Genomic DNA, 24,935 nt, shown 5'->3' on the forward strand with positions numbered 1-24,935 from the left:
TGTGATTTGTTGTATAAATTCATAATTAAAAGAATGTTAAATTTCAGTTAAGAGGTTAGTGAAAAATAGATATGTGATTTTTTTTTTTCCCATCCAAGTTCAGGAAGTCCCTGAATTCACCTCTGATCTAAACTTAACCCTCTTAAAAGCAAGGATCATATCCTAATCATATTAAAAATTCAGAATCTGACACAAAACTTTGCACACCCTAGGTGCTTAATAAATATTTTTTTAAATGACAGTAGTAAATTTTGATTGTGTGTATAATACGTGCCAGGTACTGTGCTAGGCCCTTTAAATGCTCTTCTAAACATCCTCACAACAACATTTTGATAACTACCCCATCTATTTTATAGATGAGGAATGGAGGCTTGGCAAGATTTGACAAGATTGGCAATTTGACAAGATTCTATAACCAGTGTCAGGCCAGGAATTCAATCCCAAGTATCTCTGACTCCAAAGCCGTCAGCTGACTGCTAACTACAATATTTTACTGCTGACAATTGAATGAAGAGATATATGAATAACTGAATGAACAAATTGATGACTAACCAATCACACACACCCTCTAGTTCCCTAACCGTTACAACTAGTGGAATAGTTTCAAGATGCAACCAGCTGGAGTTAGTGATGAAGTCTGATTTAGTGAAGAGTATTTTTTGTGTGTGAGGCAATTTGGTCCCTTGGGAAAAAACTCAAACCTAAGTGTTCATTAACATCGTTCTTTAATCAACTGAGCTCTCATCTAGCAAATGGTAGTTGACGGATGTTTCCAGTGCTGAACTTGAGAAGGCGAGCTCCTGGGCCACAGAGCTTTATTCATAGTAACCAGCACTTAACCCCAAGTGTACACATCAGGTTGTGGAAAGTTATATGATGACCAAATCTCACTTCCTTTCAAGGAAGACACTTGCACTCTAGTTAAAATTTTGGCCGTCTCTGAGGTCCAAAGAAAGCAGTGGAAAAGTGTGAAGAAATCCTGGGATGTCAGGGGTTCCAGATTCCCCCCTTGACTTGAGGATTTGGATAGGAGGGTATATTTCTAGGGAGTTAAACAGTATGATTTTTCAATTCTGAGACTCTTTTCATCCAAAAGAAACAGATTAACTTTATCCATTTCCCTTGAAAAGGTATTCTCCGAGTGAGGACTCCTGAAACTTAGGAAAAGGTAACTAAGAGCTTAAATATGTGTTTCTGAATTCAGCTATTCTCATGTCATTGTTTTTCAAAATGATACAAATAATATTTACATATGTAAAAACATTCAAATATATAACATTTAAATTAAAAAATCAAAGTGTCCCTCACCCTCCTAATCCCACTTCTCAGAAGTAAATACCTACTGTTAACATTAACCGTTTCATGTACACATTCTAAACCTTTTTCTAAAACATATATTTATACCTATTTGCACATGCAACTATATGTGCATTCACATATGTATGTATGTATGTACACAAATATGACATTACTCTCAGCATGTTATTCTACAACCTACTTTTTTCCTTTAACAATATATCATGGGCATCATGCCAGGTTAGTATATCAAGGTCAACATCATGCTTCACCAGGGCTGCATAGTATTGTTTTATGGATCCATTAAAATTGTTTTTGCTCTTCCCCTATGTAAAGATTTGGATTGTTGTTTCTTTTGTTTGCTATTGGAAACCACATGGCAGTGAATATCCTTGTAATTATCTCATTCAAATGCTCATACAAGGATTTCTGTAGGGTAGTGTCTTTTAAGTGGATTTACTTAATCAAAGAGTCATATGTTTTAATTTTTGACGGTTATGACCAAATTTAAGAGGACACTTTGAAGCTTCTGCTCCTAAGGAAACTCTCTATGAGGTTTTGACTGACTGTGGGATCCACAGCTCTGGGTTAACTCACAGAATTCCTTTCACCCCAGTAAAGTGAACATGCTCTCTATATTGCCACAATCTCTCCTCCCGGTGCACATTTAAGCAGCTATGCTTTGTTTCAGAAGCAAATGATTTCTTTACAGCAAAACTCAGAAGCCGCTCATGTTTCAGAGTGAAGATTAAACTCCGCCTCTACTGTGGATTTTTTTCCCTAAATGGTTAGCATACACTCACCTACAATTTCATTAAGTCTGCATTCAAGCTCCTTTCTCCTTTTCTAATTGTACAAGGAGCAGAAGATTTATTGGGAAGGGAAATGCATTGAAATATATAGGAAGTAGTTATTTATTTAGGACTGGAACAAGAGGAAAATCTAACAAATCTCAGAACAAACCATTGTAACAAGGACATGCCATAAACTCCTCAGGCCTCAATAGATATTGATTTTATTATATTCTAAGAAGAAGAATCCTCTTAATGGTCTTTTTATTAAGCACTCTCTATGTGAAGCCTTTTACATAAATTATTTCTAATTGTCCCAACAAATTTGCAGGGTGGGTTGCAGTTTCTCCATTAGACACATAAGGAAACTGAGCCTCATAGAACTGATGCAATGGTCAAGATTTCACAGCTAGGTAAGTGCTTGAGTTGGGATCCAGACTCAGGCTCATCCAATTCTCTTTCCACTGTATTGTATTATCTCTGTTGCCATCCAAGTTGCCAACTCAGAACTTCATAGGAAAGAACCATGGCCAAGGAATGGAGGTCCTGACGTACCTCCTGAGGTACACAGAACTTAGCTCAGTTTAAGGAGAATAAAGAGATTATGAGCGCCCTTTCATGGGAGGTTGGGTGATTGGTTTTCTGTCAAAAATACTGTAGACAAAATCCTTGCAGTGGATCAGAGCCTGGATCAAATGACCTCTGAGTCCGTTTCCAAGTCTACAAATGTATAATTTGATTCCCACACCCATTTCACAGATCAGAAAACAGAAGCTGAGAATCCTTAAGTAACCTGCTCAAGTTCACAACTAACTAGTGTGGAACCCAAGCATCACGGTGACTCTTCCACTGACCTTTCCATTGAACACACATACTTCCATGACTGTAGCCTTTCTAGCACTCAGCTACATAATTTTGAATCCCTTTTACAGACATATTTTGTTGTGTTGCACTTTGCTGATACCGCAATTTTTTTTTTTTACAAATAACAGGTTTGTGACAACCCTGCGTCGAGCAAGCCTATTGATGACATCTTTCCAACAATATTTGTTCATTTATGTCTCTGTGTCACATTTTGGTAATTCTCACAATATTTCAAGCATTTTCATTATTATTATATATGTTATAGTGACGTGTGATCAGTGATCTTTGATGTTACTATTGCAAAAATATTACTACTGACAAGGCTCAGATGATGGTTGGCATCTTTTTAGCAACAAAGTATTTTTAAATTAAGGTATGTACCTTTTTTTAGACATAATGCTATTGCACACTTAATGGACTGGGGTATAATGTAAACACACTTTTATATGCACTGGGAAACCAAAAAATTCACGTGACTTTCTTTATTGTGATATTAGCTTTATCTTGGTGGTCTGGAACAGAAGTCATGATATCTCCGAGATATGTCTGCACTCCTTTGTTTGTGCCTTTAGCTCACCTAGGTTCCACCTTGATACCCCACAACAAATACATGATTAGAGGCAGGGAGTCATGCCTTTGTTTCGCCCTCCCATCTCTTCCTTTGTTTCCCTCCTCCTGTCTCTTCTAAGAGCAAAGTCACAAAGGGCAGGACCATTTGGTGTCACCCTACATTCTCTCTCTTTTTTTTTTAACGCCTTGGATTCCTAATCCAGTAATAAGAGTATTAATGTTGTATGTAAAGAAAGTAATGGCATGAGAGAAGAGGAGCTGGCATACTCCCAGAAAAAACAAAAGCCAAGCCCAACTAGAGGTACATCCTGTAAAAACTCTGTCAGTCTTTTAGACAGCAGTCAGGATTGGATCAATTCTACAACTCATTTCAAGGAAAAGAAAAAAGAGTAAGAAGAGTCTTCAAGAAACTACCCACCTTCTGGGCTGAAGCACGCTGTGCCATGGCCAGACTGCAGGGAGACCGGCTCAGAAAATCTACGCTGTATCTGCAGAGCCTCTGAATGTTCGAGAATAAGTTGTTTAATGTATGTGTCACCCTCACTCTGTACCCAGGTGAGTACAGATGCAAGTCCCAGGCTGGTCTCTCAATTATCTCTCTGGCAAAGAAGTAAAACCCACCTATCAGAAAATGAACCCACTTTTCTGTGAGAGATCACCACCCATTCCTCCATCCCAAATCCACTGTAACAGCTTATAAACGCTTCAACAGAATCTGAAAATCAAAGGCCTTGCTCATGCATTTGGAGACTTGACTTGGTTTAGATCTCTAAATTCTTACTATTTTACTTACTGTAAAATCTGGGTAAGTAAATTTCTGTCAAGGCTGCTGGAAAGGCTCACCATTTAGTTAACAATTAATATCCAAGTAATTTGGCATCTGGAAAGCCTAATTATTTTGGTTACCTAGTTCACATAGTTTTCAAAATGTAGTTTTAAACATTCAAAGTGAGGGTTAGAAGGGCCTCAAGTACAGGTGGAAGGAAAGACCAGGTGTTATTTCACTAATTGGCTAAGCAGTGTTGGGAGGCAGTAAGAGAAGGGGCTGAGAACCCAGGTTTTGTAGTCATTTTACTGCCTGGATTTAAAACCCAACCTCTGCCATTTACCAGCTCTCTGATCTTGGGCAAATTACTTAATTTCTCAGTGCTTCAGTTCCCTTGTTTGTAACAGGAATAATAGGTTAATACCTTATGGGGCTGTTGTAAAGATTACATGAGATACCTATATTATAAAGCACTTTGAATAGTACCTGGAATATAGTAAGTGTTCAGCAAATGCTTGTAACACTATTTTATGCTTTAATAATGAGAGTGGTGATCCACCCCTCTCATCTGAAAGGAAAGTGACCATGCAGACTCTGTACAGATTTATAGCCAAATATTGTTATGGCTAGTTTTCACAAATAGCAACCACTGTTAAAAATTAAAATGTTTAGGGCTTCCCTGGTGGCGCAGTGGTTGAGAGTCCGCCTGCCGATGCAGGGGACACGGGCTCGTGTCCCGGTCCGGGAAGATCCCACATGCCGCGGAGCGGCTGGGCCCGTGAGCCATGGCCGCTGAGCCTGCGCGTCCGGAGCCTGTGCTCTGCAGCGGGAGAGGCCACAACAGTGAGAGGCCCGCGTACCGCAAAAAAAAAAAAAAAAAATTAAAATGTTTAAATTAATGAGACTGTTTTTTACATTTGACCTCCACTAACACTGCGTATAATCTGCAAGTGATTAGATGTCATTTTTATCACTCCTGTTAAACTATAACGTGTTCCTTATCCTCCGTGGATGTGGTTCACACTCAGCACGCTCTTGGCTTTGTTCAGCATCCTGTCTGCTGTGGCTTAATCCCAGCAATCACTAAGAATGAGGGTGTGAGAAACTTGTTCAAGAAAATATTGCTTACAACACATGAATTATTAATTTCTTAAGAGTCTTAAAGAGTTACAGGTCTTTTTTTAAATGGGGGGAGGGGAGAGGTCAACGAATGACTAGGATTTAACAGAAATGATTAAAAGGACAGGATGTTCTTTTTTCCCCCTAGGGGCCACAGAAGGAAATGAGAACTAAATTTAATATTATGAGTTCTCATGTTCATAAATTGATGTGTTAGGTTTATGTGTCCCAGTAATTATGCCCTGCTTTGGAAAGGTTTACTCTGAAAGTTTAGTCTGAAGATAGAAATTCAGAAGCTGGGAGAGCTGAGTAGGAACTATGAAATAAAAGTGTTGAGAGTTTCAAGCAAGCTATTTATCTCATGTGTAAATTCAGGACAAATTTGTAAAGTGGGATTTACGTGTCATGTCCCAGCCATCCTTTTCTTTCGTACCTCAGTGGTGGAACCAATGTCAAGCCACGGAGCCCTTTCCCTCTCATCTGCCTGTTCAGTCTCTGCTATAAGACGTTTACACTTTAATGAAAACTTAGGTCAATGTATTACTGCTTTCAGGAAGGGTTTGTTTTGAAAGTTTTACCTCGAATGACAGATTGCAAGGTTTGTAATTGCTGTGTCATAGATTATATTGCAAGCAACTGAGACCAGTCTAATTAACTTACGCAAAAGGAATTTATTGGAAGAATAAGGCTCATGGCTCATAAAATTGAAGGTAAAGCTGAAGAATCAGGTCTTGGAAAGGACAGGAGCCAAGTCAAGCAAGATCTTTGCAGCAGCATCTAATCACATTCTCCTCAGGGACCTCATTCAAAATGAACTCATCTCCTTAAGTTTTTGTGTCATTCTATTCGTTATTTAAATGCTAGGGAGAGAACATTTGGTTGGTCCAGCTTGAGGCCAACCCCTCGCTCAGGGAAAGGGAAGGGTCTCACTGCAAGAATGGGATGAAAAAAGGTTCCACAAAGGAATACTGAGGCACTCTTAGCGGAAAAGGGAACAGATGCTGTGCAGACAAAAACATACATTTACTATAATCACCAAGTAAAGGCATTTCACATACCTGTCAATGGGTGCGGGACACACTTTGGAGATGTGGAAGAAGAGGAGGATTGTCTCCACACTCAGGTAGCCATTTTACTTCACATGAAGGAGCATCCTACGAGACCCTTTCCAATTACAGCACATAAGTCAAATGAGATGGGAGGGACCCCAGCATTCTTTCAATGGTTTTCTCTCAAAAGCTTTAAAATGAACACCTTATGATTTAACTGCACTTGAGAATACCATTGAATTCTTAAAGCCACACTTTTAAGTCTTTTGGGATGGTGCTGAAATGTGGTTTCTAAAGTAAATATTTGAATGAATACTAATATACCTCAACCACTGGTTTAGATTGTATCTCACTGCCCATCTCCTGTCCTAACTAAATATGCAGTTTCCTGAGTACAATCCCAGACCCACTAAAGCCGAGTTCTGGTGGGGAGGGCTTCAGGCAGGGGCTGATACTGAACGTTTAATAAGCTTCGCAGGTGGTTCTGATGTATGTTTGAGAACCACTGAATGGGACTCAACAAATGCCAATAGCTGTTGAGCACATACTCTGCACTGGTCAGTGTTCTGGCCTCTAGGGATCCAACAATGAACAAGATAACCAAAGTTCCTGCTCTTTCAAAGATTCTTACAGGGAGGAAATTAATGATGAACAAATAGAAAAAATAAACAAGATAATGTTAGAGTGGAACAAGCATTCTGAAGAAACAGGGTGATCTTAAGCCGAACATGACCAAACAGAAGTGTTCACTTTTACCTGTCATGCTCTTTCTTCTCGAGTCTTCTCTGTCTTAGATAATGGTGCCCTCTGCACCCAGATGCTCAGGCCAAAGGCCTAGAGGTCATTCTGGGTTGATTTCTCTCTTTCCTTCCCTTTCCTTACCCACCACATGAATCCATTCTCAAGTCATGTCAGCTCTACTCCCAAAACCTGCCCCAAGTCCATTCACTTCTCATCTCCACAGCCACCCCTGCAAAGAGACCCCATTTCCTATTGCATGGATGGCTTTGATAACTTCCTAACTGGCCTCCCAGCCCCTAACCACTTCCCCCTTGAGCCCATTCTCCACACAGCAACCAGAGCAAAATTCCAAAAATGTAAATGAGACCCTATCCCTCCTTAGCTTAAAACTTCCCAAAAGTCAAACTCTCACCCTGATCTCCCAGAACTGCATGATCCAGCCCAGCACCACCACCCCCCAGCACCCTGGCCACCTCTGGGGCGCTTTGTCCCTTGCACACAGTGTTCAACCACCATTCCCTTCTCTCAGTCTCCCAGACATACCAAGATTATTCTGCCTCATGACCTTTGAACTTGCTTTTCTCTCCAGCTGACAACTTGAGGTCATTTGGGTCTCAGCTCAAATGTCACCTCCTCAAAGAGGCCTTCTTCATCCTTCCTAACTAGTCATTGTCAATGGTATGTTTTCTTTTCTTTATAGTCCTTAGCATCTGAAATAACCTGACTTGTCAACTTGTTTACATGTTAACATCTGTGTTTTCTCAGTACAATAAAACTTCATGAGTACAAGGATTTTTGTCTGCTTTATTCATTGTTCTATCCCTAGCACCTGGTGGCTGGCACATAATAGGAGTTCAAAAAATGCTATTGCCTCAATGAATCAAAATAAGTGAGTGTATTAATGGAAAGTAACTCGAGATGGGGCTACTTAAACAGGCTATCCATAAATGAAGGTTGAGTTTTCAGGGTCATGTTTGGGGACTACATGTATTCTAACTTTGCCCCACACAAACTTTTCATTCCAGGCAGACAGGTTTACTTGCTGTTCTGCCAACATTGTTTACACTTTCCTCTCTGCTCAGTGAAGAGACCCAAGTCGTGCTTCACCATGAGCATGGCCTGAGCAAAGTGCTGGGGGACCTGTCTCAGGAAACTCACACACATACCTTTGCTCCTGCCACCTCTGTCATCAAAGGCGCTTCTCCTCCATCTTTTCCCTGTCACAGTTCTGCCCTTCATACTCCCTGTTTTCTCCAGCAGGAATTGATCTCTCTCTTCCCTGACTCCTTTTGGATTCTTTGAGTACACTATTTACCTTGATTCTGGAATACGTATCAAATATGTGCCTTGGGCAAGTTATTTAACCTCTCTGAGCCTCAGTTTCCTCATTTAAAAAATATGGTTAATGGTACTAATTTAGCAGGATAGATAAGATGACTAAATATATATATACATATAAAACACCAAGCACAATACTTGGCACATGATCGCTCATTAAATGGTAGCTATAACAATTATGATTTCTTCTTATTTTTAATAAAACTATAATAATTATGGCAATGATTATTAAAATATAAAATAATATTATGGATAATAATTGACAATAATATAATATTGGTAATAATATTTTTGATAAAATTTATTGCTTGTTTACTCTTTGCTAGGAGCTTCACATTTATTAGCTCATATGTAGTGATTTTGCAGTCTGATTGCTTCATGCATTTGTGTTTTATTTTCCAGCTGGGTGTTTAGGGTATAGGCTAGCTATGTCTCAAGGTTTTGTTGCTGTGTTTTTTTTTTAATAATCCTCTAAGTGCCAAACTGTGCATAGTTCATTGCAAGTGCTCAAGAACCATTTGTTGCAAATGATAAGATTATCCACAGCTCTGAAATTTAGTGACTTGCATTATGTCAGAATATAAGCTGATCTAGAAAATCTGGAAATTTTAAAACTTGGGCTTAGATATGTCACCTGCTTAAATAGTATGCTGGTGAAAGGTCTGCCGTACATCTATTCAATACTTTTGAACACCTACTATGTGCCATCCTCTGTTATAGGCAACTGGCAAAGGCTTCTAAGATAGGCAAATGATGGCATTCATTTGTCTGTATTTCTGGCAGGTTTATAAACTCCATTTCTGCAGTTGCTTTTTCCTTCTAAGAGACTGGCTCATATGTTGGAATCTAAGCCACTTAGAGACTATTCAAAACATACGGCATTATAAACAGGCTCTGGAGCCAGAATGCCTGGGTTTGAATCCCTGCTCTGCTAATTCTTTGCTCTGAGATTCTGGGCATGTTACTTATCCTCTACAATCCTCAGTTTCTTTAACCAAAAATAATAATAGTCCCTATGTTTAAGGATTATTCTTGGTATGAAATGAAATAATGAGTATAAAGTATTTAGCACTGGCATACCATAAGTGCTCAGAATATTAGCTCTCATTAAACTACTAGTTTGTATTCCTCTACCAAGCATACTAAAACACTGGACAAGAAGAAACCACCTGGAAAACCATTTTTGAACAAGGAGAGAAGGAATGATCATATACTTAAGTTCCATTATGGGCCAGGCTCTAGAGTAGAAGCTCTCCATATGTTATGATTGACATGTTGTGTGACATAATCCTCACAACATCATGGTTGAACAGGAATTATTTTATGGATGAGGATACTAGGACCGAGACAGATTAAAAATTTTGCCCAAGTTTACACTATAGAAAGGGTGGAGCCAGTGTTAGTCCTTCTCTAAACCCTTCTCACATAATAAACAAGGAGCCACCTATGTTTCTCTCATCCTGTCTCTGAGATTCTACACACAGTACATTGTTTCTGTAGGATAGCAGTACTCAAATTTGGTGCACATAAGAATCACCTGGAATGCTTGGAAAAAACCCTCAATCTACGGCCACATCCTAAAAGATTCTAATTCAAGGATAGGGTCCAGGAACCAGAATTTCAGGAAACACGCCAAGTGATTTTGTTGCAGGTAGCTCCTGATCACATTCTAGAAATAGTATCATAAGGATTAAAACACCCAGTTTTAGATCATGTCATATATATTAAAGATTAGCAGCTGAAATTTTAAGGCATGAGATGATAAGATATATAGGTAAATGATGTATTTTAGGTTTAACATAGCAATTGCATACTTTGTATTCATTTTACATTTCTCTCCACAGAAACTGGTAAGTTGATTTTTTGTGAGTTTTTATCTTACCTATGTGTGGGCCTCTAATTTGGAGTATCTTATTTATAGCAATTGTTTATTAGTTGTTTGTGTATTAGCAGTTATTTATTTAGCCATGATGATTTTAAAAGACTCACCAAATGGAAAATGAATAAATGACAAGAAATACTTTTAGGAAAAAAAGGAGGACTCTGAGGGTGATAGTTTATAAATGTTACAGAAATTTATCAGGCCTGATTACTTAAACAGTTGTATAAGGACCTGTCAGGCATTTAACTGAGGTAATTCCTTTAAAATAAACCATATAGGTCACATAGTGCTAATAAAATATGTTGATGAATCCTTGAGTATCGCGCCCTGATTATATCTCCTTGGGGAGTGGAGAACTCATTGGAGTGAGTTCCATGTCAGTCCTTCCTGCTCTGTTCCCCAACTACTTTCCAGACTCGCTCGACACAAAAGGGTGATCAAAATGTATGTAGCATGGCCAAGTTTCAAAATGAATGGTTCATCTAACCCCACTGATTGAATACATGACATTAGGAAGTATTAAAAGGCTGTTGTGCTTCACTGAGTTTACTTTTCGGTCGAGAGCTTTAAAAAGGTACATTTGGGGGGAAAGGATGGAAGAGGGATCTCTATATAAATTCTTAGCTCTTCATATTGCAGATGTTATTCCCGACCCAAGGGGAAAGCCTCAAAGCTGATAAGTTGTTAAATTGGGAGCAGCAGGGTGCATGCGTGTGTGCGCGAGCGCGCGCGCGCGTGTGTGTGTGTATGTGTGCATGCACGCACACAGGGAGAGAGATTAACCTGTTTGCTTTCCGAACCAGTAAGTAGTAAAACAGGTTGTTTAGGGTAAAGTCCCTTGAACTAGATAGTTGATTTTAAATACATCTGCCTATAATAATACCTTCTATTTACAAAGTACTTTGAAAAGTTCAAAGCATTTTTTTCCTTTATTATCATTTGAACTTCATAACCACCCTATGAAGTAGGGACAGCAGGTATTATAAGACACCACAGCCACTTAAAAATGGCTAAACTGAGGCACAAGCATGTCGAGAAACTTGTTCGAGGTCACATAACCAGTTGGTTTCCAAACTAGAACTAGAGCACCGGAATTTTGAAATTTAATCCAGTGCTTTCTTGGCAGAGAGACTGTCCCACTACTGCTTGATCTACCCAGAGTTCACGTGGAGATTTGTGGCTACAATTTAATTGGAGGATACAAATCAGGCATGCCTAAAGAGCTCTCCAGAAAGGAATTTGTTTCTCTTAGGTCATGACTGTGTTAGAAAAAGGAAGTAGAGGATGGAGTCAGTTGTTTTAGACAATCCAAATTACAAGCAAACAAAAACACTTTGTAATCAGTTTCTGGATATTTTGGGAGCTATTCATTTCATTAATTTGTGTATTCATTTTTTAAAGTATCTATTAAGTGCATTTATATAAGAGACTGTGCTCAGTACTTTGGGGAAGATACAAAGAAATGCATTTAATTTTGAGGGGTTCCTTTGAATTATAGAAACAACAGCCATTTTATTCATTGTCCATTACCACCTGGTAGATGAAATGAAATGCCTTCCTTGCAGAAGAGCAAGATAAAAACAGATGAAGAAACTGGGCAACTAATTTCCTTCAATTCTCTCCCTATAGGAGGCCTTTTTATTTATTTATTTACTTAATAATTTTATTTATTTTTTGGCTGCATTGGCTCTTTGCTGTTGCTCGCGGGCTTTCTCTAGCTGCGGCCAGCAGGCGCTACTCTTCGCTGCGGTGCGTGGGTTTCCCATTGCGGCGGCTTCTCTTGTTGCGGAGCACGGGCTCTAGGCACACGGGCTTCAGTAGTTGTGGCACATGGGCTCAGTAGTTGTGGCTCTCTGGCTCTAGAGCGCAGGCTCAGTAGTAGTGGCTCACGGGCTTAGTTGTTCCGTGGCACGTGGGATCTTCCCAGACCAGGGGTCGAACCCATGTCCCTTGCATTGGCAGGTGGATTCTTAACCACTGCACCACCAGGGAAGTCCCTAGGAGGCTTTTTTAAAGAAAAAATGTTGATGACAAATTGTCTTGCCAGGTATACAAAACACTAATTTTGCTATGTCATCTAATCTAAGGTAATGCCCCTTTGAAACTAGGGAGGATGGGTTTAGGTTAGTGCCAGGTTCCTAATCAGGAATACCAAACCAGGATTTAAGGAAAAATGTTAGAATCTAGCCCCAAAAGCAACTTCCAAAAAGCATCTCTGAAGGCCAGAATTAAATCTCTACAGTACTTTCCCCTGCGTGGCTCCAAAATGAACTTTTCCTCTTGGCAGGTATGCTTGAGGATGTAGACTAAAGGGAACAGAGGCACCAATGGGTGCAAGGAAACAAGCGCAAGGCCCTGTCATTTGTGTGGAAGGTAAGTAAGAGTTTGCAAATAATTGTTGTGAGTTTCCTTAGAGGTCACTTAAAAAAAAATTCCCCTGGACAAATTTCTTTACTTTCTAGCATAAAGATCTCCAAGCCTGAAGGCAAAACTTGTGTTAATATTTACACACATTATAAGCACTTGTTTGATATATCTCTTTAGTTTATACTACATGTACACAAATAGTGTCACTGAGTGAAACTACTTTTTTGTTGCTGTGACAGGTCTTGCTCAGCCCCCAGTGTGGGTGTGTGAAACAGTGTATATGGTCATACGTGCTGTTTATTTGACTTGTGTGTATGGGAAGAGTGGAGACTGAGTTAACTTCCATGTGTCCCCATTTTGCTTCTCTGGGTTTCCATTTTTTCCACTTGTGAAATTACAGGGCTGGAGTCGGTGAGCTCTAAATTCTGTTCCAACTCTACCATCCAATGATACACCAGTTTTTTTAACTATGTCCTCATCACTATTAAACATACATTTTGTGCTCCAGCCAAGTCAGTATCCTTAGCAATACTGTAGGGTCCTGCTTCAGGAAAACTTGTCATAGTTGGGTACAAAATCATAAGTCAGATGAAACTGTTTTTTCACTTTACAAAAACGATACTTGATTTGCAAAATAATTTTGGAATGGTGGTAAATAACAAACTCTGGCAGCACATTTTAAATAAAAATTTATTTTTAATCCAAGTTTTCAGGAAAAGTAGTGTAGACCGAAACATACATGCATTAAATCACACACAAAAAAGTTTAAATCTCATAAAATCATAGTCTATTGGATGCTAAGGAAAATTTCAATCCAACATCCTCAATTCACAAAATAGGGAACTATGGAACAAAAGTTTACTTACTTGCTCAAGATCACACAGGTAGTTAACAAAGGCTGTGCAAAAACATCAATTGCAGAATATTTTCCATATTTTTCTCTATTCATATTTTGGGACCACACCTCCTCATTTACCTATGAAGAAAAAAATCACAGATGTTGAGTGCTTAAATTGAGGAATATTGTCTAAAATAAAATTTAAAGTTATAATGCAGACTCAATTTCCTCATATGTGGACACATCACATTCTAATAGTATAAACAGTAAATTTGCATGCATTTAAAGTTATCGACTTATGAGCTCCTTAATTTTGCTGAATTTTGAATTGTCACTGAAATAGTACCCTGCTATTATTTTCTTAAATTATTTTAGATTTTTTTGTTTTTTCTATAAATAATATTGTGATTTTTATAAGTACAAAGTGGTATCTGTCAATAATATATTTTCTTTTTTTAAAAAATTGAAGTATAGTTGATTTACAATAATATATTTTCCAATACTGACATTCATTGAAATTCCAGATATGCTTATAACTATTAGTAAGACTGGACTCTGTTGTTCCCAATCATGTAAATCAGTTTTATTTTATGTATTATTCTTTTCACATTCTTGTATTAAATACTAAATAACCTCCCTTTATATAGTTATCATTGTAGTGCAATGATTGGAAATTAAATATTAACACAAAATACTATTCAGTTTCAAGGCACATGGCTTTATTTTTGCCATGGACCCCAGTGTTTGAAGTTAGCAGGGCTCTTTAAAACTAATGCTTCTAGCATTTCATTGACTCACACTAAATTGGTCCCTCGATCACCCAGTTAATTTTAACCTTGACCTCTTACAGCTGTACTGCCTTACTCAGTCCAAAAAAACTCCCTCCTTCCACCCTTTCTGCCTTTTATGAAGCAATAGTGGAGAGGAAAAACAAAACCCATTCCTTTAAGAAAGATTCCACCTCCTCTCTCATAAGCAAGTGCCTAATGGTAATTGTGGAGTCTCTACCAAAGTCACTCACTTTACTACTCAGCGTTGGGAGAAGCTGCTGCCCCCACTGCTGCTGCTGCTGCTGCCGCCGCCGCTGCTGCTATTGCCGCTGCCACCGCCGGTCTGAGGCTGCAGTGGGTTTCCGTGCAGCACTGCAGAATCCATACCTAGAAGATACACACGTCTACTACCCTGGACACAAGAAAGCCTTGGATCCTCAGTGGGTAAGCAAATCTTTTATCCATTTTGTCCAGAAACTGTGGGAAAGGGAGTGATCATGGAAAGGATTGCTCATCAGACATGCTTAAAATGGACTATGTTAATTTGTCTTCCTTTGAGGGGGGTCTAGATTTGTGACTGGCAAATGTCCTGTACAGTGGAGACTATTGTCTGATATGTACCCTTAACACATGTTTGGGGGGCTATTCATAAAAAGGCTAACCTTGATGTGTGCCAAGCTTTTTTCGTTTTTTGCTTTTTAAATGCAAGAAAACATCTAGCCACTCCCAGTATCTCTCTCAAATACTGCAGATATTTTAAAACGCCACATAAAATGACAGGCCGAGCGTTTTCTAAATATTTTCTTCCCAAAGCCAGGAAGCCTTACCCACGATCCTTTAGGGGTATTTAAAAACCATAAGGCATGGTTAGATTTTGAGCATATGGGAGATGGTGGTAGACTAAAATTTCTGTAGCTTTAGTCCAGTGGGGAGAGAAAACGAGGATAAATGAATCACAGTTTGTGTCAAGCCAAGATTCATTTCCCACACTTCGTATGTGGGAAGAGGAAACTACATTTTAATTAGCACATTTTTAGGGAAGAGGGAGGGAATGAAGATGAGGGGGATGGCATGAAGTATTTGAGGGGGAAGAAGAGAGTCTGCAGAAGAGGAAGGAAATGAAGGGGACTGTCGCCAGTACCTTGGAAACGCAGGGAGATAAGCGTGGGGAGTGAAGTTTGTTGTTGTGTGTTAGGGTGGGGTTGACCCAAGGGACCATGAATAACCGGAATGCCGCTCGGAGAGTGTGCTTTGTAGTGGATTCGTGACTGTGGAGGACATGTATGCGGGAGGGATGTGCAAGTCGTGGGTAGTAGAGAAAGGTGTGCGTTGCTGGGAGGTCTATTTTTAGAGCAGGTCGTGTCTGGGCGGCCGGGGTGGGCGGCCCAGCGTCACCTGTGGATGGATCCACATCCCTGCCACTGAGTGCAAAGTTTACCCGGCCCCGAATTCATTTTGAAGGCTGTCGGTGCCTTGACTTTTCACCTCCAAGAGATCAGCTCTCATAAGGTCTCAAGGCCAGGGGCCAACGTCGGGGTGAAAACCCTCGACGGATGCAAGTGGAGCTCATGGAGAGGGCCCTTGCCCGGCCTCTCAGTGGAGGTGAGCAGGGTAAAGAGGCGCCCCCGAAGGCAACTGTACTGAGAATACCCAGGCCCCTCCTACGGGGGGCGTGAGGAGGTGGAACCTTAGCAGTGGCCTCCCGCTGAAGACCCAGCAGGCCGTGTGGGCGGCTGAAGCTGACTCTGAAAGCTGTGTCTCAGCCTCGGGAGCTGGGGTTGCGGGGGGGTGGCGGGGTGGTTCGCTCAGGTTAGGGAGGGCGGCATCGCCGAGGCTCCCCTCCTCCCGCTTGTAGTCTGGTTTCCGTCGGGGTCTTTTACTCCTCCGACCCTCAGGGGACGCCGCTAATCGAAGCTGCCTAGCGGGGAGGACGTTGAAGAGATAGATGCTAGGCAGCTGCCCCACACCAGGCCCTCCCAGAAGCCAGGCCAGTAGGGGCCCGGGGCCGCGGCTTTCAGACACAGGGTGAGGGAGGTAAGGAGGGGGCCGCACCAAAGCTTTGGAGGGGCCGAGGGGCCGCGCGGGGCGGGGCCTTGAGGAGGCGGGGCCAGGAACGTACTGTGATTCCGAGGGGCGGGGCCATGAGCATTTGGGGGCTGCGAGGGGCGGGCCTGTGGGGGTGGAGCCAGGGGAGCCGGGGGCCTAAGGGCGGGGCCTTAGGGGCGGGGCCAGGGGACGCTCGGTGGGTTCTCGGCCAGTCCCGCCAGAGCGCCAGCCGCCTGCCGGTAACGGTCGCGGGGCCGCTGGGCGGGAGGGGGAAGACGGGGGTTTAAATTATATTTTTTAAAAACAGAGAGCGAGAGCTAGAGGCATAGCGACCCAGGTGTCGCCGCTTCCTGCTACACAGGGCTCGGCGCCCAGGTCCCTCCCTTCTCACGCCCCCTCCCCTTCTGCCCTTCCCTCTGGAGCCGTGCGGCGCTTAAGAGGCGGCGGTGGAGGATCGCGCGGCCGCTGCAGCCCCGGCGGCCGCGGAGAAGGAGGGAGGGAAGCACAAAGCCGGCTTCGCGCTGCGAGGTAATCCTGAGGGGAGAGAAGGCGCGGCCTTCCCGCCGCTCCTCCCGGCGGGGACGGCGGGCGCCAGCGCGGGCTGGGCTGCGGGGACCCTTCCAGGGGGTCGCGCGGGGGTGGGGAACGTGAAGGCTCGCGGGGTGGAGGGGACTGCCTATTGGCTGCCCCTGCGGCCTCAGGTGGACCCCTCTTCCTCCGGGACTGGAATGGGAGCCTCGGGTTGGTTCGAAGAGGGTGGACCTGCAGGGGAGGATCTCGGGACGCCGCGGGGTGGGCCCGAGTCTTTCGGGCGTCCTCTGGTTTCTCCCGGAGGACTGGGAGTTCTAAAAATCAAGAGCTGGCTGAAGCGTCAATGACCCGGGGTACTTTAAGCACTGAAGGTGCGCTCCAGGAAGGTGGTAGGTTCCCGCGGTTGGAAAGGGTGGAGGTAAGGGAGGGAGTGTTGGTTAGTTTTGTTTTCCTCATTTAAACAACTTCTGTTACAAGTTGAAAGTATTCAACCAAACCTTTCTCCTGTAATTTGCGTTCCCATCCCCCCCGACCCACACCCACCCCACCCCTACAAACGTATACATGTTAGGTTGCGCTTCCTGCCCGGGGTGACAGGCAGAGTTGGCAGCAGGTCCGCTTTGCTGGTGTCCAGCCTCTTTGGGGGTATGCTGTTATAGCTGAGGCAAGACCACAGAGACAGGTAGAATAAGCTAGGCCTCTATTAGAATGGCAAGAATGGCCTCAGGTAAACTTTTTTGTTGCAGAGATTTAATTGCAAGTAGGTGCCCGTTTAAAATGGGAGCGTGAGTAAAACCACTCATTTCTTTGGCACATGTGCTGTTGCAATTGACCTGCTAGAGGGGTATGGAGAGAAATGGAATTTAACTCAACCAAGAGGCATTTTTTAAAAATTTATTTATTTTATTCATTTTATTTTTGGCTGCATTCGGTCTTCATTGCTGCGTGCAGGCTTTCCGTAGTTGCAGTGAGCAGGGTCTACTCTTGGTTGCAGTGCGCGGGCTTCTCATTGCAGTGGCTTCTCTTGCTGCAGAGCACAGGCTCTAGGTGCATAGGCTTCAGTAGTTGTGGCGCGCGCGGGCTCAGTAGTTGTGGCTCGCAGGTTCTAGAGCGCAGGCTCAGTAGTTGTGGTGCACGGGCTTAGCTGCTCCGCGGCATGTGGGATCTTCCCGGACCAGGAAGGTCAAACTCATGTCCCCTGCATTAGCCGGCGAATTCTTAACCACTGAGCCGCCAGGGAAGCCCAACCAAGAGGCTTTGAGTGAGGATTATATGCAAGTTTGGTGAAGGAGTTGATAAGGTTTGGGGGAGGGGGTAGGAATCAGCTACATAAACGTGCAGGCACGTTTATGTTAAATTGTACGACATGTTAGATTTAGCAGTATGAAATGGTTGCTTTTCTTGGAATGGAGTGCAACTGCATCATACTGGGTACATCCTAATTTTGACTTTAGAAGACTTCTAATGAGACTGTTAAAGAGAGTAAACTAAGAATACAGCGTAATTTGTCGTTTTAAAATAAGATGCTGGACTGTTTTTAAAAATATGTAATTAAGATATGGGACTTATTCATTTATAGGGTTAAGTTACTTTTTAGCTATGTATAAAGTTTTTATATCTGAGTCTCCATCGCATTGTAATTACACTGTAACTCACTCATTTTCTTCTGCTTAAATTGAGCAGATTAACTTTGCAGAGGGAAGACCAGAAATAAAAATGGCCACTTTTGCTATATTTAAGTGTTCATTTTTCCAAAGAGTTCAGTCTGTGCTCTTAAAACTCTTTAAATTGACCGCAAATGTTGGCATGTTGGTAATAGTTGCTTTTAAGGAAAAAAAATGGTGTATCTGTTTCGAATGTTAAACATAATTTAAGAGTTCTTGAGGTAGTTGGGTATGAGGCATTCAACATGTTGCAGCTTTTTACAGGTATGATAGAAGGAAATGTTTGTTGGTAAACATTTGACATATTACATATGTGATCATATGACATCTAGGAACTATTTTGCATAATAGAAGGATTGTATTTTCAGAATATAAGTTTTACATTCCAAAAATGAATGAGAAAATTATACTGTACTCTTTGCTATTTCTAACCCCCTTTTTCAATAATGTTACACTGGGATGAATGTGGGTTTTGCTCAATGATGTTTGAAGTGTGGATCTGGTCTTTGTAAAACCAGAACGTCTTTTGAGACTAAGAGGACACAGCATCAGCCGACCTCCTACACACAATCCTAAAATCTAAATACAGGGTGGGGCCCAACCTCTGGGGTTGTGAGGCCTCCTGAAGTAGGTCTGTCGTGTCTGAGTGTTTTTGTCACACTCAAGCCTATACAGGTTGTTAGCTGTTTAATCTCTCCTATCTCAAAGTAGTTGGTTAGCAGTACAGGGCAGCACTCAGGTATGTCGTCAGAGTATAAGAAGCATTTCTGTTGAAGGAAGAAGTCACATAAAAGCATAAAAACCCAACTCTGAACAAATTGGGTTTGTAAAATGTTGGGGAATGATAATATCGAAATCTTAACTGAGTTGTTATATGGGAAGTGCTTAGAATATAGTCTGGTACTCAGTGTTTTATGTGCTTATCATCGTCGGTATAAGATGACATTTTTTCTGAAGGTGGCTGTATCATGCAACCCAGCAAGTGAAGACTCAGCAGATATTTGTAACAGCCAATATTTATTTGCTCTACCTCTGTGCCAGGCACAGTTTTATATGATTTAATTTACTTAATCCTCATGACAACCCAGTGCCTAAACAGACATAGAGAGGTTAAGTATTTTGTACGACTACTGGGCACAGACGGGCTGGTTCTGAACCCAGAGCCTGGCTTGAGAGTGAACCCGCATAACTAGTAGCCCCTGCTGCTATTACACTTGTGGTAATTCTAGCAAATCAATGAAGTACCTTCACAGTATCTCCAAGACTACAGGTGTGCATATGCCTTGTTTAGTAACACCCTCCTGTGTTAGTACCACCAAGTTGTGTTTAAATGTGAATGGTGGTAATCTGCGTTAAGTAGAATCACCTTTTGACTTTGGAAGAGGATTCTCTTTTCACACAACATATGTTTAGCTAGGATGCTAGAATTTGGGCTGTAGTATGTTATCTTTTTAATTACTAAAGATTAAAGTCTTTTTTGTTTTTCAAGCTTGCCAGATGTGTAGGGCTCCAGATGGTCCAGCAGGGCCCTTGGAGGGATTCTGGTTCTGCACTAAATCGGTAGGCCTCGTCTTCTGATTACCAACACCACCATATTAACCTGAGGTGAATTTTAACTTAAGTTTGTTCGAAATTCCACCCGAGTTGCCTCTTAAAATTAGCCTGACATGGAAAGATGTCACTTGTGGCTTTTACTTTGTCACTCACATTCCTCAAGGAACTGGGTGTTGCTGCTTCACCAGTGTAGTGGATACGTCAAGCAAATTAATTATAACCTAAATTAGTAGCTGTTTTACGTAATGTTTAGAATAACTATTGTAGAGAGTTAATGTGTCCTTTGTTGGCAATTTAGTGAAAGGTAATATTAGGAAAAAATGCTTAAAAACAAGTATACGTTGAATCAAGAAAACTCACATGGTACTGAAGACACAGGTTACTAATCTGTTTCTCATACTAAAAATGCTAATATGCTTTTGCTATAACTAAAATTCAGTGCTGTTTCAGATTCCGTTGGAAATATTAAACTTGTAGAGTTTGAATAGAAAACACTTTAAATGTTTAATCAAGAGTACTATTCTTTCTTTTAAACATGGACACCCTATTTGAAATTAATTGAGCAGTCATAGACTGTGTCTTGTCATTGAGATTCAAAATGGGTGGCCTGATACTTTATTTCATGTCTTCTATGTTAATGCTTTGTCATTTGATCTTGGGGTCCATGCCCCAGTATTTCTAGATGCGATTGTTATGAGGTCTTTCAGGTCCTGCTAGTGACTAAATTGTCTTGGCCGAAAGCCAAGACAATCTCAATTTTTTACTGCAATAGGTTGTGTATATTAAGAATCTTCTCTAAATTATATAAGTTATCAGCCTTTCATTGACTATGGCTTGAAGGAAAAAAAGTCTGTTACCCCTTGTATATCCCTTATGTATAATAGTTAGATGAATTTATTTTTTTCTTCTAGCAGTAGCTAGTTATGGACACACATGAGTGTAAGCATACTACTTGGGGTATGCTCTTCCCTTCAGGTTAGTTAGAAATGACTCACTTGGCATTCATGCAGTGAATATTTGAATACCAACAGCATGCATAGAACAGCAGCTTTAACTGAAAATTAACTGAAAGTGTTGGAGAAAAAAAGGTGTGTGGGTTTTTTGTTTATTTCATGTGTATTTTAATGTTGGTCTGTTATATGTGGACTGATCGCAAAATCAAGTTCAAAAGTAAGTTAATTGCACAGTTGAAAACATACTTGAATGTCAAGAAAGTACTGTTTAACTTACCCTAAAGACTTAGACGATAGCATAGATAATGAGAATCAGTCTCTTGTTTCTTTAAACTATTTTTTGTTGGGTATCTTTGAAAAGCTGCGTTAATAATCTCTTTTAGGTTTCTAGGACATTACTTACTACACTGAAGGAACAATTTAATAAAGAGTATCCTAGAAACCTTAAAGAATGAATGTGGCTTTCAGAGTTGTCTAGCATAACTCAAAAAGTAGTTGCATGGTCACCAAAAGGTATAAAATGGATGAAACCCATCCCTGATATTAAAAGGCTTTTTGTTTTTGTAAATTTCCCTCTTAGGAAGATTGTATAGACTAGTTTTTAACTATGCCATAGCTGAAATGTTATTATGAAAGATGTTTAGGCTTTGACATGTAGTTATATCGTTATAATGAGGTTAGATCTAAGTTGAGCTTTTTACCTGATGTCAAGCTGATCTGTTTCACCACCATATACTTTACAATTACTTGTTTAAAAGTTGGCTTTAGTTAAAGCTTGATTGGAAATGGTAAGGCTCCCTGATATAAGATGAACTTTGAAACCTCTTGTTTTAAATTGCCTGAAACTGGGCCTAAGGATATTGGTGTATAGCAGTACATTAACTAGCAGTTAAGACTGCTACCTCCTCAAACAAGACTACAGTTTGAACCTTGGGTTATGCAGCTCACTTTTTCTGCCATAGGCATACTGACGTCCATAAGATAAAAAAGTTTCCCACAACCAGCCAGCCAGGGGGTAAAAACACTTTTTATAAACTTAAGGGCAATAACAACAACATATGTTCTTAAAACCAATGTCTCAAGAAGCACACCGTATATATTAATAAAACAATTTGAAAAAATTTGATGCTCACAATGCGCATTAAGGCAAGTAATATGAAAACTTAATTCTAAGTAACGTACATGAAATTGTTACTTTGTTCTTTTTGCTAGCTCTTATACCCTTTTGAATTTGTTCTTGTAATTTTTCACTCCCCCACCAAGGAAGTGCTTACTTTGGATGGAAGAGGAAAGGACAGTGCATGTGTGAGTTCAGGAGCCTGTTTAATTCAGCTCTCATGGCTATTGTTGGTTGCCTGCTAGGGGAGCTGGAATTCCAACAATGTAGAAAGCAGTCAGGTTGGAGAAGTGCTGAGTTTTATCAGTGTCTTGGGGACTTAGTATATGCCTTTAATTTGTCACCATCAGCAATGTTTCTGTGAAGTTCTTCCACAATGGCTCAGCTCATCCTGTGCAAGGACAGCATTTCCTTTTCCCTTTTCCATACAGTATTCTTATCCTGTCATCTTTTGATCTGCTGGAATGACTAAATGCCATAGCAAAAAGATAGGTTTACTCAGTATCCTCATGGAGAAGGTAGTTAGGCTTATTTGGTATGTCTAAAGAAGTATATTTTGGGATCAAGGCCTCCCCAGGGACTCTTCTTTAAGAACTTATAAGAACTCTACTTATAATCCTACATAAATTAGAGCCAGCAACTGTAAGCTGCGTTGTTACTTCTAATCTCATTTGTCTTATTAGTACATAAGAAAAAGATTCTGTAAGTTCAGCCATTTAATATCTAAGGAAGTGGTTGGGGAAGGGTGATAGAGCTCAAGTGGAGTTGTGAATGGGCTTAAGTGCATAGGGTGAGAGTGTACAGAGGAAAGAGATTGGCAATGACATCGATATATTTTTCTTATTTCTTGTCTCTACTCCCAATGCTTTTTTTTTTCTTTTTTAAATTTTAAAACAGTGTTCCTTTTACCTTGCCTTTCTCCTTTGACTTTTATTGCTAGGACTGAGTTTTATCTTTCCTAGAGAAAGGTGGAATTTTTAAGGTGATCCCTGTGTGACTGCTGAAAAGTTTGGCTTTCACCTGGAGGTTGCACTAAAAAGAATTTCCTTCCATCTCTCTCCACAACTGTCTGTTTTTTAAATTAAAAAAAAAAAAAAAAGATCTCTGAAACAGAAGTGTAAGAAACCTTGTCATGTAATAGTTGGGAGCCATTATGTATTAAAGTAAAAGACATATCATTAATGAATCAGAAATCCATATTATTTAAACCCGTTTTTTTTGCAAAACTAGATGTACAGTAATTTTGTATTAGGATGTTTGGTTCTTTTTAAGTGGGTATCAAAGATTACACGAATTTTTTCAACCAAAAATGTTGACAGTAATACAAAAGTAATATATCTTTCATTGATCTTAGTGAATGTTAATAATGACAAAATCATAGTTCTCTAAACACTTTGCTATTGTTAAATACCTTAATGAGATATTTGATAGACAAGATTTGGTCACTAGCCACTGAAAGACTGTCGCCTCTGTAGCAGAATGTAATAGGAAAGGAAAATTTTATGCCTGAATAAAAAGTGTATCTGCTTGACATAGAAAAGGCTCTGAGAAGCTGATTACTTGGTAATCACTTGAGTTAGGTGATTTTATATTGTAGTTGATGTTTTATAATCTGAACTTCCTTGGGCTCTTTAAAAGTGTCTGGTTGGACCATCAGCTTTTGATGAATGGGTTTCTGGAGGGATTGTGACGACCAGTTAAGTGCTTTGAAGAGGGAATCCCTGTTTTGTATCACACCTGAATGTCACAGAACATGCTTCTTGGTGCTTTTGTAATTTGGGCCCAAAGGAAAGAGTGCCATCTACTGAATGGCCAGCATCGCGTTGAGCAGCCCCAAGTTTTTGTTGCAGAACTTTCAGCTGGCTCCTGGAGAAACCAGACTCAACTTCATCGAAGGATTTGACAGGATCTTAGCACCAAGTGGAATTGTTGCTTGCTTAATTTTAATTATGCTTCCCAGCAGGAGGCCTAAACACATGATGAAGAACTAGTTCATTGCTTGTTGGAATGCATGGGAAAGGAGAAACTTGAAGAAGTTGTTGAGACTTAATATTAAAAAATAGTCTAGCAATGGTTAAATCATTGTTAAATTAAAAGTGTTAAAGAAAGGTATTTTAATGAGGCATGTTTCATTAGTAGTGCTGTTTATTGATGGTCCTGCAGACAATAATAATGTTGTTTAAAATTTGTTTGGGCTTCAAATCGTCAATCATTTGTTTAACTGGAGGCAAGGGTTTTAAAAGTATTTGAATAATTTGGTTTGTTTTTTTCTTTTGCCTTTTTCTTTGTCTCAGGTTCTAAGGCAGTGATTCCTACTTGAGTGAATTCACTGTTTCAAAGTGGATTTTGTTCTTGTTTTGGCTTGCTCAAGTGGCCTCCCGTTTTGGTTTTTGTTATGTTTTCCCTAACTTCCAGAAACTGCTTATGGTAGTAGCCATGGGTAGAATTGGAGGTTGTAGAACCAGTTATAGGTCAAGAGTGGAGGTTTATGATACCTGGAATAGACCCGTCAGAGCCAGACAAGAAGGAATTGAAAGGAAACTTTGAAATTGTTATGATAAGAAGAATATCTTTGTTATATATCTATTATATATAATTACTTAATTAATCAGTAACCACTTTTCTCAGCCCCTTAAACCTGCCAAGAGTCATGTTAAGCACTTTACGTAAATTACCTGA

General features: G+C 40.5%; 1 protein-coding gene across 3 annotated transcripts in view; it reads left to right on the forward strand.

The window, feature by feature from the left end:
• Nucleotides 1–16,717: 16,717 nt before the first annotated feature.
• Nucleotides 16,718–24,935, forward strand: part of ADD3 (adducin 3) — a 122,465-nt gene continuing 114,247 nt past the window's right edge. For 2 of the 3 annotated variants that reach the window (XM_089898154.1, XM_022568804.3), the window contains exon 1: nt 16,720–16,965. The gene's annotated coding sequence lies outside the window, so the exon portion shown is untranslated. Of the gene's footprint in view, nt 16,966–24,935 lie in introns of all 3 variants that reach the window. The other variant, XM_022568808.3, reaches the window with a different exon arrangement.

This window comes from Delphinapterus leucas, chromosome 16 (genome assembly GCF_059928025.1).
Source record: "Delphinapterus leucas isolate spDelLeu-1000000601 "Yukka" chromosome 16, BTC_Dleu_Yukka2, whole genome shotgun sequence".
NCBI lineage: Eukaryota > Metazoa > Chordata > Mammalia > Artiodactyla > Monodontidae > Delphinapterus > Delphinapterus leucas.